This window comes from Molossus molossus, unplaced genomic scaffold (genome assembly GCF_014108415.1).
Source record: "Molossus molossus isolate mMolMol1 unplaced genomic scaffold, mMolMol1.p scaffold_m16_p_15, whole genome shotgun sequence".
NCBI classification, from domain to species: Eukaryota; Metazoa; Chordata; class Mammalia; order Chiroptera; family Molossidae; genus Molossus; species Molossus molossus.
Window position 1 is genome coordinate 57793034 of NW_023425350.1, and position 14413 is coordinate 57807446.

Here is a 14413-nt window from a genome sequence, read left to right on the forward strand (position 1 = left end):
GTTATCAGTTCACTCTCACTATGGATAGGATTAGATAAACTCATCAGTACTAAAACATCCATAATAGACATGAGGTAATTCATCATTCTCCTATGTAATATTTTACTTGTAACCGAGTTCCTTTTTTTATTGTTGAAAGTATTACAGATGTCCCCCTTCGTCCTCATTGACCCCCTCTTAACCGAGTTTCTTACCCTAATGGAATGCATATTTCACAATGTGTGATGTCGCTGTTGGCCACTTTCCAGTGTGTGAAATATTTTAGCAAAGGAAGATTGCTGGAACCCAGCAAACAACTCGGAGGTGATTGTGTAAATTGCCACGTCTATTGATATGCTTTCCTGAGATTATTCACCCAAAATGCATCAGAAAAAACAATCTTGTGCATATGTGCTGTAAATTTGAGGAAATTCCAGCCTTAATCACATACACACTCCTGAGAAATTCATACTATATTTGTCTATAGACTCAGGGATGACTCCAGATGGCAGAGGCAAGTGTTGAGTCCATTATTATTGTTAGTTGTTCTTATTAAAATATCTCAAAGCTCCAGGAGGTAAACTAATATATTCTTTTTATTTTAGATGATTGGTATTTTAAATGGAATATGAAACATCTATGAATCACAGTGGCAGATTCTTGAGCATGATGAAGCATGGTATCTATTAAAAACCTATGTGAATTACAAAAAAAAAACCTGTGCTAAATAAAATTAAATAAATGCAGTAAAAGCTAGCATTTTTTTTTTTGATCTTCAAATCTTTTTATTTTTATTTCTTAAGTTTTGCTTCATCTTGTTTTTATTTGGTCAAAGTAACACAGTGTCTGAAAAGCAGGGACCAATTGCTCTTCCCGTTTCATAGACAAACTTCCGATAAGAGATTTCTATTCCTTTTCTTTGTTTTCTGTCCTTTTATACAATTCTCAGTTTAGTCATTAGTTTAGACCATCACTCTACTTTAAAATTGATCATGATGGTCAACCAATCAAATCCATTTTTCTGAACCTATTGTCTATTTTCCAACCATCATATTACTTGGACTCTAAGCAGCATTCACTTTGGCAATATATTGTCCCTTGGATTCCTGGTCATTTCTCTTTTGTTCTTCTCTTATGTCAGGCTACTCATTCTGTGTCTCCTATGGAGCCGTCCTTTCTCTAGTTATTGAAATTCTGCAAGGCACAGTCTAAAGTCTTTCTTCTTTTCATTTCTATACTACTTTCCCAGGTACCCAGAGTAATCACACACATGTCAATCGATACCTATAAGCAGAGACAAAACAAACTTGTATCTTCAGGCCAGATTTCACCCTTAATTCCATAAATCTATGTACACTGCCTCATTGGCAGCTTCTCTTGGATGTCCCAAAGATGTTGTGAGCTCTAAATTGTCTATATTTATGTCTCTTTTCAAACCTTGTCTTCTCATGTAGTGGAATCCCTATGCAATCTAGTTACTCAAGTCAGTTAATAAGGGGCAACCATGACATCTATCTCCTTATTTTCTCTAACCAATTCATCAAAAATTCTCCAAAGAAGACAAACAGATGGCCAATGAACATATGAAATAATGCTCAATGTCACTAATCATCAGAGAAATGCAAATTAAAACCACAAATACCTGTCAGAATGGCTATTGTCAATAAATCAACAAACAACAAGTGTTGGCAAGGATGTGAAGAAATGGAACCCTTTTGCACAGTTGATGGGAATACAGATTGGTGCAGCCACTGTGGAAAACAGTATGGAGTTTTCTTAAATTTTATTTTATTTTATTTGTTTTCTTAAATTTTAAAATGGAACTGCCTTATGACCCAGCAATTCTACTTCTGCAAATATATCCTACACAAAACACTGATTCAAAAAAATATATTCACCCCATATGTTCACTTCAGCATTATTTACAATAGCCAAGATTTGTTAGCAGTCCAAGTGCCCATCAGTAGATGAATGGATAAAAAAGCAGTGGTACATTTATATAATGGAATACTACTTGGCTACTACTTGACTATAAAAAAGGATATCTTACCCTTGGTGACAGCATGGATGGACCTGTCACATAAGGTAAGTGAAGGAACCCAGTCAAAGAAAGACAAATGCCATAAGATATACAGATGATATGTTATAGAATTGTACACCTGAAGTCTATATGATTTTATTAACCAATGTCACATCAATAAAGTCAATTAAAAAATCCTCTCGAATATACCTGGTAAATGTTTTTGAAGCTCATTTACTTCTAAACATCTCTATCATTAACCTAATTATCTTAGTTCAAGCTAAAATAGTCACCTTATTAGCTACATTAAAGACCTAAATCACCTACTCATAGGCATCCTTCTGTCTCCCCTACAGTCCACTGTCTACACTCAGTCAGAAAAATCCTTTTATCACATTAACCAGATAATACTAGTCAAGTAAAACACATATAGGCTTCCTTTTTCTTCTGGATAGATTCAATGATCTTGACCAACCTTTCATTGTAGCTGCTGATTAGCCCTTCACATTAACTTGTTCCCCTGAAATCTCAGGGCCTTCACCTCCTCCTTTAGTTTGAACTTTCTTTTCATTAATTTACACTTATTCTTTAGATTTGTATATATAAATGTATATGTAAATGTATTTACACACACATATATATTCTCTGTTTTCAACATTATAAATTTGTGTTTTCTTGTAAAATTATCGATAAATGCTTATACCCCACCATTATTCCTTATCTTCTATAAGAATTGGGACCATGGCTGATTTTATTTTATTTTTTAAAATTTTTATTCATTTGAGAGGGAAAGGGAGAGGGAGAGGGAGATAGAAACATTGATGAGAGAGAACATCGATTGGCTGCCTCCTGTGTGCCCCCACTGGGGATTTGGCCCACAACCTGGGCATGTGCCCTGACCAGGAATCAAACTGGTAGCCTCTTGGCACATGGTTCAATGCTCAACCACTTTGCCACACTGGCCAAGTTGATTTTATTTATTTATAGCACCTAGCAAAGTGCTTGGGACTTTCTAAGACATATTTGTTTAATAAATAATAAAATATCATCAAATCATTTATCCCTGCTTTTTATGTATTTTCATATATATTGTCTTTTTTCTTTAACTAAGACATTTAGCAATTAAATAATTTTTTCCCTTGGGAACATTCTTGTTAAAGTAAAAGAAAGTACATATTTTTATGTGCTCAATAGCACATGCAGCAATGACCTTACTATCAACATAGACTACAGAGAAAATTCTCTTTTATTGTTTGTTAGAAGGTAAAATTCTTAGAGCATTATGAGATAATTAAGCTGTGTGTCAGAGATGAATGGGCCATGTGAAACAGCATGTAGCTGACCCATTGACTTAACATATATTTTCACCTTAGGTTATATGATGTGGCTGTCAGTCTGCCATGGAGAGAGAACAGTAGGAGGAACACTATATTTTGGGATATGTAATTTTTACTCAGATCCTGAAATTAGGTTTTGGGTGAACAGATTAAATTATTTCCTTGTTGGCATAAAAATCAACTTTATTAGTGTTTAGAAGCTTATAAATCACATGTTGTTTAAAAAAATTAAAGAAGACAAGAATAAATTTTTCAACTTTTTCACTTGCTAATTATGGACATTAAAAATGCTCACATTAGCCCAGCCACTGTGGCTCAGTGGTTGAACATCAACCCATGCACCAAGAGGTTGCTGGTTTGATTCCTGGTCAGGGCACACGCTCAGGTTGCGGGCCAAATCCCCAGTGCAGGGAACGCAGGAGGCAGCCAATCGATGTTCTCTCTCATCGATGTTTCTATCTCTCTCCCTTTCCTTTCCTCTCTAAAAATCAATAAAGAAAAACAAATTTTTAAATGCCCACATTATTTGTTCAATAATCACATTATCAGCAAAGGAATGACATATATTAACACCAAAACATAAATAAATAAATAAAATATAAAATAGGCCTTTCAATAAATAGTGTAACTTTTTTTTAAACATGATGTGTGTCCTTATTTTTATCATTTCACCTTGGCCTGCTAATACTGCCATCAGGAGGCTGGCCCCAGTCCATAATTTGACATTTGGGAATCACTCATATAATGTAAGTGAGAGGGACTCTTAACCCACAGTAAAATATTTCCTTTTTCCATTCTTAGTAATAATTCTAGGAAATGTTTTTACATTTTTCAGGAACAAGTTCAAGATAATTTCAATATTGATCAGATAAGTGTTTAAAACTGAGAAGAATACTTGAGGTTAGCCTATGTACTATCAATAGGAAACTCAGGTAAGGCCTTTCATTAATGGAAGAATGAGAACCGTAAACCCTGAACACAGCTAATGCATGCTCTTAAGCAAAGTTTCATCATTGACACCGTTAAAAAAAAAAAAAAGCAAATAAAATTTAATTGCCTTGTGATTAAGTAGGATCACTTAAATGTCTTTGGACACATCAGTTTGGCCCAAGATGCTGGTGTACTTTTAAGCTCATAGTGTGCTACTTATCAAATATATATGGATTATCATAGATAAGGAATATACACAATTAGGAGAATATAAGCACAGTGCTAAATTAATTCTCTACTGGGTGGGAACATTTAACAGTGTCATTCCCCTGGTTTGACAGTAATTTTATTTAAAGATTCTTATAAATAACCTCAAAGTGGGAGTACACAGTAAATTATCTGAGCTCTTCAAAGCAAAGGAATGCTGAGTCAGTGGGAGTAAAGTGCAGAGAGAGCTCATGAAGCTGGGTGGCAATTGAGCTCAAATACAGACAAGTGTGAAGTAAAGCTTTAAAGACCAGTTCTAGATATGCAACAATAGATAATGAGAAACCATATATGATCTAGAAAAATGATCTAAGAATTACAATATGCTCTTTCATTCAAAAGTCTTTGTCATACCTTCACGCACTGAGGATTCCTGAAACACTGGAGTTTCCTTAAAAGATCACAAGATTTTTGTCTTTCCCTTCCTATACACTATCCAAGGCAATCTGCTTCCAAACCTATGATTTTAATTGCCATACCTAATAGATTTTTCTCAATATTTTTTCTCCGTTAAGTTCATGTTTATGCCTGACAAGCATTCTATTCACCTTTTTTAGTAGCATATTTCAGTTTTTCGCTATAGAACTCGCACCTTCTTTGTTCTTGACCCAAGTGTTTCCAGATAAATGTGATGCTTCATGTAGCTCCAAAGAGGCAAGATTAGCCTGTGACCATCAGCAAATCCTGTACCATGCCTATGGTTATCAGTTCAGGAAAAAGGCAAGCAACCCATTCTCAATAAACAAGCTATGAGATGTTTGGTGGACATTTTTGGAAAACAAAATCATTCTATCTTTTCTAGGTTTTGGTGACATGAAAATATGGGTTCTAGACAATGATCATTGTTAAAAGATGCCTGACGCTGATGTCAACCTTCAAATATACTCTGGAAGTGGAACCAACCCTGATGGAACAACAGAGACATGACATTTTGGGACTCTAAATTTGTACATGAAAGTAGCCCTATAGATCATATGAGATTAAAATGTTCTTTTCTACATTAGGTTGACTTGGGTTTCGGTCATTTACAATGGAAATAAATACTGATCATATACTGGTGTACATTGGTGAGTTATTTGAAATACAAACTTCCTTCTGATAGCCAGTAATATTTCCAATTAAATGGTACCTCCATCTGTATTCCTTGTAATGTCATAAATTATACAGTCAAAGTGAGCTCAGTGCTTTGTCCTTGAAAGTGGGTCATTTTTTCTTATATTCTATATTTTAGTGAGTAACATAATCTTATATCTAATCACCAAAGCCGTAGGTGTATTTTTAGCTCCTTCTCACTTAATCTAACATTTACTGAATTATTAAATTGGGAAACTACTTTCATAATTGCAACTTATACACATTTTCTCTCTCCCCATGGTCACTACTTTCGTTTAGCTATTAGAATTCCTTACCTCTCTCAACTGGCCTTTCTTTCCATAATGCAGACCCACCCCTCTTCATACTAATTATTATTGTAATTTTTGCAAAATAAAAAAAAAGTATCATTTTCTTACTGGAAATATTTCAGTGACTTTCCAGGATTTTTGAAATTTTAATTGCTTTGCCTAACATTTTGAGAACTTTACGCTTCACCCTTCCCTAATTCTGTCCAAGTCTTGTGCCTCATAACCATACACTTTACCTACTAGGCAAACTAAACGGCTTGGAGGGTCTCAAACAAATCAACCTTTGTTATAAAATGTACTTTTCCATTCTGAAATTTGTTTTGATTGTTCCCCCAATGTTCCCACTTCTGGCAAATACGTCTTCATCAAGCAGAACATAGTTTTACCAGATACTTCACATGGACTCCTTCTCTGGATCTCTGGTGCTGGTAGATACTTGTCTTCAGGATGTCTATATTATTATGTAAAACCACTCTGTACTTCTAGGACATTTTAGAGTAATGCTTCAGTTTAATTTCAGCAATACATGGACAGCGTTTTATTCAGTTTTAGAATACCTATCATAGATTGGGTGCTCACTGGCATTAGATAGATCCATTATACCTGGATGATGGATGGATGGATGGATGGATGGATGGATGGATGGATGAGCCTTGCCTTTTACCCAGCTACGTTACCATTATTAAACTAAACATCTCAACAAAACATTCTATTTTAATTTAAAATATAGTATATAATGGGGTGACAGGGGGAAGAACCCAGATTCTAGGTCCAGGATTCTTATTTTTTTCTGCTATGTCTTCTGTAGGAAATGGGGGCTGTAAAAATAAATGATGCCTTGTTGAAAATATTAAGTATCCTAGAATCAGGAATAAAATACTATTAAATATCAGTTAGCTTTGTATTTGGCACAGATGAGGAAAGATTTTATATTAATAAACAAATGTACTTCTAATTTATATGTAATATTAAAGCAATCCCAATGTTTTAAAATATTTGATCCATGTTCTGCTTTTCCCTAGTTCATATTCTCCATTTATTATCTATCTATCTATCCATCTATTTATTTATTATCTAGCTATCTATAGTTGAAATTTCAAACCAAGTATAATATTGAAGTTATATTAAAGAATCAAAGATTTAATTATTAATATAAAATACTCATTGTTATTTAAAAACATCCTGCTCCACATTACTCTTTGTGGTCATTTCCCTAAACTACCACTGCAAGATTTCAGGTGCAAATGAACTTTTCAATTTGCATGTGAAAATTCCCAAAACACTCAATTAAGATGAATCAACTCAGGTAAAGACTTTTTGTTTTATTGTTGTTATAAGGTAGAATCGGCCTGCGGCTTCTTACTTACATTAAGAATGGCTTCCAGAAAGCTACTGTAACTTTTTACTATTTCTAATTTATTCCAGTGACATTTTAGAACTCTCTAAAGCATTGGCCTTCAAAAATTTTAGTCATATGTTCCAAATAAAAATTTGAAAATTAAGTAACCTCTTGATCTTTTTAAGTTGACATCAAAGGTTATTTTATATTCAAATCATTGTGAAAGTTGTTTTTGTTTTGTTTTGTTTTGCAAATAGTATATGGTATATACTTTAAGATTTATATTCTTTACTAACTGTTCAAGGGGCAGATTTATTTTATTTTATTTAGGGGAAATGTTCCCATTAGTAAGAGCCAGTCTTCTTTGTCAAATCATTCATTCAAATTAGGCAGGTTTCTCTCAGAAAAAGTAAAACTATTTTCAAGCAAGAATCAACGTATGGCTTTTGCCATTGTCACAACTTTCTTTCTGAATTCTGATTCTTCCATAGGTAGACAGATAAATCCATATTTGGCGTGTGTGTGTGTGTATGTGTGTGTGTGTGTGTGTGTGTGTGTGTGTGTGTGAAGGAAGTGTCAGCAGCCACCCTCCCATGACATCTCCTAAGCAGTATGCGAGAAAGACATCATTCGGAAAAGTCCTTCAGCCTTTGCTCCCAGCTACTCATTCTGCCAGCTACCCATCCCATCTCTTCCTTTTCTATTAAGTGACTTTTCTTGGCTATTCTTGTCCTACCAGGCTACACACAAACCCAACTACCTTAGGCCTCCTAGCCATTCCTTGCCCTCACTGAAGAGCTGAGGTGAGCTGTACTTCTGCTTAGATGTGACATCTTGTTAATCTCTAAAGTTTTCCATTCAAGGGTGGAGTCCACTTAGTTTTCTGCCCTTCTATTAGCCTGTGTGCAGGGAAGATGCAGAAGGAGGGGGAACCAGGGTCGAGAGGGAGAGAGCTCTGTCCTCAGTGCTTAGGTGTGGAGTAGCTGGCTGGGGCCTAGGCCGGGGATGGGCTTGAAGACCTGTCCTTTGGTTTTGCACACAGTGACAGAGATAGCTGATTCAGTTTCTGGATAGAAAGCCTTTGTCTGAGGCCCCACCAAAAACGAGGCCTGTGAGATTCTCAATGTTGTCCATGACTTTCAAGCAAAGCAGTAGACTGGTTCTATCTCCAGCATCAGGTGCTGGGGCTATTCCTAGACAATCATCCTGGGGACCTAGTACATGATGGTAAACCTGTTGATGGCAATTTTGCTGACTGTGGAGGTAACCATCTGTCAACAGTCTGTATGAAGTTATTGGCAATTACTATTCAACTGAGAGAATGTCAGGTAATGCCCATATTGTTTTTGTCGTCTCTGTTCTCACTCATGTAATATCAGTTCAATGCTGTTGTATCAAGCAATTTCTTAACAAGTGGGTTGGCTTATTCCATTCTTCTGTTACTGGCTCTTTTACTTCATCCTTAGGTACCTGGTTACGATCAGTTCTTTCACTTACTTGCCAAGAATCAAAGAATATCTGTATCAGTTACCTGATTTTTCATCTAAAGATGACCTCCTGGCTTGGACTCCAGCTGCCTCCTTTTTATTATTTTGTGTTCTTTGCCTTATTCATGATTTTTAAAATTTATCTAATCAACTGTGTTTGGAACTTCTATAAATACAACAACATAATCACACCAGAGAGAGCTGTGTACCATGCCTTTGAAGCACCTCCACAATATGTTTGCCAACCTGTGAAACATGAAACGACAAAGAAGCGCCGACTTCTTACATACCTGCCTGGAGACATTCTGCCTTTGTCAATAAACCCTATACCAGCTTTTTGTCTTATTTCACAGAATGTTTCAATACAGGGTTCTTCAAACTTGTTTGATACAAACTACATTTTCCTTTATTGAAGCATTCACTTGTACACACTAACAAAGTTTTTGGATATCTATTAAAAGTCATGTTTGTTGTTGTTGTTAGGTCTATTACATTTTAGTAGTTTTCGAAGACAATCTAGGTTAAGCAAGAGCAAAGTGCCATCGTTCATGTTTAATTGAGGGATGGCAAGGAGTGTTCTCTACACACTTTTTTCTTTTCTTTTTTCTTTATTGATTTTTAGAGAGTGGAAGGGATATGAGAGAGATATAGCAACATCAATGAGAGAGAACATTGACTGGCCACCTCTTGCATGCCCCCACAATGTGTCCTGAATGTGCCCTGACCAGGAATCAAACGCGACCTCTTGGTGCACGGGTCAATGCTTAACCACTGAGCAACACCTGTTAGGCTACACGCTTTCTTTTTTAACTTTTTACTTTCTTTATATAATAGATTGCATTTTGGTTATTTGCTGCTCTGGAGACTTTAGGAAGAATGAATAAAATATTCAGGGTGAGTGAGTTAGATATAAGATCTGAAGTTCTCAGCTATGAAAATAGGAAAAATATTTTCACTTGACTGGAGGATGATGGTTGCATGTTTCTAATTTGTATGTGTATCCATCTTTGTGATAAGGTGCTTTAATAAATCTCTTAAAATTAAAAAGAAGAGGAAGTGTTGGTAAGACTTGCTGAAAGGAGAAGAGTCTTATTTCATTTTAGATATAAGCTGGCTGTATGACACCACAATGAAATAAGGTTTATCCCTTCCAATACTATTAACACTTTGCTTGCTCTGCTCCTGCAACTATCCCTTAGAAAGAAGGCATTTCTGCCCAGTCGGTGTGGCTCAGTGGTTGGGCATTAACCCATTCACCAAGAGGTCTCTGTGTTCTATTCTTGGTCAAGGCACATTTTATTCCCTATGCATGCAGGAGGCAGCCAGTCTATGCTTCTATCTCTGTCTCTCTCCCTCTTCTTTTCTCTCTCTAAAAGAATCAATGAAAACATATTGAAAAAAGAAAGAAAGAAAGCATTTTCCAATTGCCTCTTTATTTAGTGCTTAATTTTTACAGCTCTCGTCAGTGGAAAGATGGTAGCTGGATGGAATTTGCATCTTCTATAAAACAGGTGAGGGACAATTGTGAAAGAGGAAGTGGTAAAAGAAAGCCTGTGCCATTAGATACTTCTCAGGTAGGTCAGTTTTAGGAAATAGTACATGTGGTTTTGGAAATTAAATCCCTTAAATCTATCCATGCCTTTGGAACCCCAGAGACTTCTTCCTGCATGGCGAGGAGAGGCACGCAGTCCTTAAAGACTGCCACCTTGTGGAAGGACTTAGCCAGACCTCCCCATTTATTTTCCTAAAAATGAGAACAAGAGGCAATAGATGAACAGGAAGTTATGAGTGAAGTATGAGAAAAATAGGACGTGTTGAAAGCTATAATATTTTATTTGAGAAAATAAGAACTAAGAAAGATCCAAGAAAATCAGCAATGCTATTGTGAAATTAAAACAGGTTGCTGAGCCAAGAGGAAGATTACCTTCCCTCTCAACTTTGCCCTAATGTTAATAAATGTAAGACTGCCTACATTTCTAAAAGCCAAACACTACTATAAAGTAATCTCATCATGAAGTAGAGTGTAAGTGAAGTAAAGGGTGATGGCATGCTGATTAGGTTATACTTTGGTAAGTTTACCTATTCATCTGTAATTCTTCCTTGATGACTGTCAGCCATTTTACTATCAATTAAGGGAAGCAACAGCAGATATTAAAAAAAAAAAAAAAAAAAGACAAGAAAGGCGTTTGGATTTTCAAAAGCTTAAGCCCTATTACAAACAAAAGTATTGAAAAGAAAATTTCCAAGCCACTGTGATGCTACAGAAGAAGTAGCTAAACCTCTCTACCCACCTTTGAGCTGAGACATGAGGGGCATCAGAGAATATAAGAAAAGTATCAAGCGGACTTTGAAAATGCTCCCTGAAAAATGGCTTTCTGTCTTGTGATTGCACCCTTGTCAGAGTTTTATGGAAGGAAAACAATAAAATGTCTAGATAAGGTTTGGGATTCTACAGCAAAGACAGCCTCTTTTCATTGGCTGCATGAGAACCTGGTTCTAGAGTTCCCTGTACCTGTATTGCCACAGCAGTAAAGTACACAAAATTGGCTATAGGTTTAGATATGAGAGCATCCTATTGAGCATGCCATGAAGCCAAAATGGTGTAGGATAACTTCCAAATTTTCCCTATGGTGGATACAGAATGTCAGAGAGTGACATAAAGGTCAGGATGTCAATTGGGCAGAATGAGATGTGTGGACATTATCTGGGACCAGATTGCAAAAGTCTTCCAAATGCCAGAAGGATATAGCTCTTGCTTAAAGGAAATGATGGAGGTGAAGAAGTTTCAAAAGATACCAAAATGGGCCAATGGTGACTAAGAACCCAGCCACATTACATAGACTTTGATGAGCATCAGTAACATGTATGAAACATCAACAATAAATGGAAAGCACAATAACCTTTTTTTTTTATCCTCAACCGAGGACATTCTTGCATTTATCTACAGATAGAGTGGGAGGGAGAGATGGAGGAAGAGAGAGAGAGAAACATTGATGTTAGAGAGACACATCAAGTGGTTGCCACTCACACGACCCCAACTAGAGTCTGGGACAAACTGCAACCGAGTTATGTGCCCTTAGCGGGAACTGAACTTGGGTCTCTCTGGTCCGCAGTTTAAAGGCTAAAAATAACTAATGACAGAAATTAATTAGAGCTATGGAGAAAAGTTAAATATTTTTCACACCACAATTGATATATCTTCATAAACATGGGTCCACAAAATTAACATGATAACTGCCACTGACTGAATACTTACTCCCCAGGTTAGGAGCTCAAGGGGTTTTACTAAATGTACCTTCAAAACAACTCTATAACTCATACATTGTTATTATAACATTCCCATTTTAAGGTAAAATTTCAGTGCCCAAGGTTACTAAGTCAATAGGTGGTAAAATCAGGAATTAAACTCAACTATACTCAAAACAACTCCACTTCGAAAAATCATACCGTATGTTCGTAAGCTTAGGGACTGGTGGGGATGCTGGGAGTGAGTATATAAACTGAACCTAAATTGAAGATATTGTGTTCACCTCCTTCCTCAATGGACCTGGTCCCCCTGTTTTAGAGAGTCTCAGTCTTGGCACTATTAAAATTTTGAGCCAAATAATTTTTTGTTTAAAAAAAAATACGGGCTCTTTTGTTCATTGTAGAATGTTTAGCAGCATCCCTGTCCCCTATCCGCTAGATGCCAGTAGGTATCTCTGGTTGCCAGTTTTCTCTTCCAGTTGTGATGAGTTGAAGACATATCTACCATTCACGGAAAGAAATTGTATCATAAGACATGTTTTCAAATTTTATTACTCAACCAGTTCTTACTTTAATCGTTTAGGTAAAAATTCTTATGTCAACTACCTGTCTATGAATAGTCTCTCATTTCTAATATAAAGATTATAATATCCACTTTATATATTAAAATTAGGAGGACAAAATAAAACAATAAGCACAAAGCTTGTTTAATTGCAAAGCTAGGAGACTAAAACTATATTTACCTTAACCATAATCACTAGGGAAAAAAATCAAAGGCCAATAAAAAATATCAGAAAGATGTTTGGTTCATGCCTTCATTCATTTTAAATTCCTTTATCTCCATTACATTTATATTTCTTCCTAGGTACTTTTGACTCTACATTTATGTGGGTATACATATGATTAGGAGAGACAATGATGAGAATTTCAAACAAGATAAAGTGTTAAAGGAAAGATATCAAAAGCATTACTAAAATTATTGAATTGTCCTTTAGTGTGATGAAAATGTGTTGTATTTTTATGGACTAATACCAGAAAGAATGTCCAGAGTAGGAACTAAAATCATTAAGAGGCTATATAGCATTTCATAAAGTCAAGTATGTTGCAAAGTGGTAGAATTACAATGCAGACCATGACATATACCCTGGTCTCAACGTAATGTCAATGATTCTGATCTAATAATGATGAGAGTCTTAAAAATAGGAAAGTCATCTATCTTTAAATATCAAAGCTAAGTTTGTTAGATAATTATAGTAAATAAGCTACATATATACACACACACACACACACACTAATATATATATATATATATATATATATATAAAATGGTATTATATATCTAATATAATTGATTTTATATAATTATATAATTCCAAAATCTAAAAGTAATATTAGAAGTCACACCTTGATGTTAGTAATAAGTTTAAGACCAAGAAAAGAGAGATTAATTTGTTGTAGAAACAATTACTTCCACAATTGATATGCATTTAAACAAACAAACAAAAATTCTAGAAAGGTTCAGATGGATTAAATGAGTATGCACATACACAGTATACAATCTTTAGAGGTTGAAATATAGTAAACTTTTACCAAGAGTTTATTTTCTATTGTTCGTCCTAAATTAATATCCAACTATTTTCTGCATGTTCCATATTAGCTATAAAGGTAATATTTTATTTGTATAGACAAATCATTTGTCAACATTTTCTCTAAACTCTTAAAATAGCAAACAAGCCCTGCCTGTGTGATCAGTGGATTGAGCATCATCCTGTGGGCTGAGAGGTTCTAGTTTGATTCCCAATCAGGGCACATGCCCAGGTTTCAGGCTCCATCCCCAGTAGGGGGCATGCAAGAGGCAGCCAATTGATGTTTCTCTTTCACATCAATGTTTCTATCTCTCTCTCTCTTCCTCTCTCTCTAAAAAAAATCAATACAAACATTTTAAAATATAAATAAGTAGATTTGTTTCTTTTAAAAAAAAGCAAACAAAGGAAATTTAGGGCATACACTTGATCTAACTTGCAATCAGTTTTTGTACAACTATAACAAGGAGTCCTTTTTTTTTTTATCAGCTAAGAATCTACAAAAAGTATAGCACTTATATGTCAATATAAATATTGACCTATACTAATATGGCTTATATGTTTAGTTTATAGGGTAATGATGAAAATTTTAATTATGTGTTTTGACAGTGATCTGATTAGAAGAACGCAGTGTATAATAATTTTGCTATCACTTTTAATTAAGATGAACTTTCTATAATACTAGGCTGTTACATTTTCAGTTGGCTAAATATGATCATTTTTATAATTTTTTGATCAAGCAAGATGCTTAGGATAGTTAAATAAATCAGAAATTTCATGATATTTTTTAAGTATGAATAATTGAGCTTATTAAATATGCCC

The 14413-nt window shown here is 35.1% G+C and overlaps 1 protein-coding gene and 1 pseudogene across 3 annotated transcripts in view; one reads left to right on the plus strand and one right to left on the minus strand.

Moving 5' to 3' along the window:
* Positions 1–14413, minus strand: part of LRRTM4 (leucine rich repeat transmembrane neuronal 4) — a 728660-nt gene that overhangs the window by 630893 nt on the left and 83354 nt on the right. The window lies entirely within an intron of this gene.
* On the plus strand, positions 8339–9021 carry LOC118631094 (annotated as a pseudogene).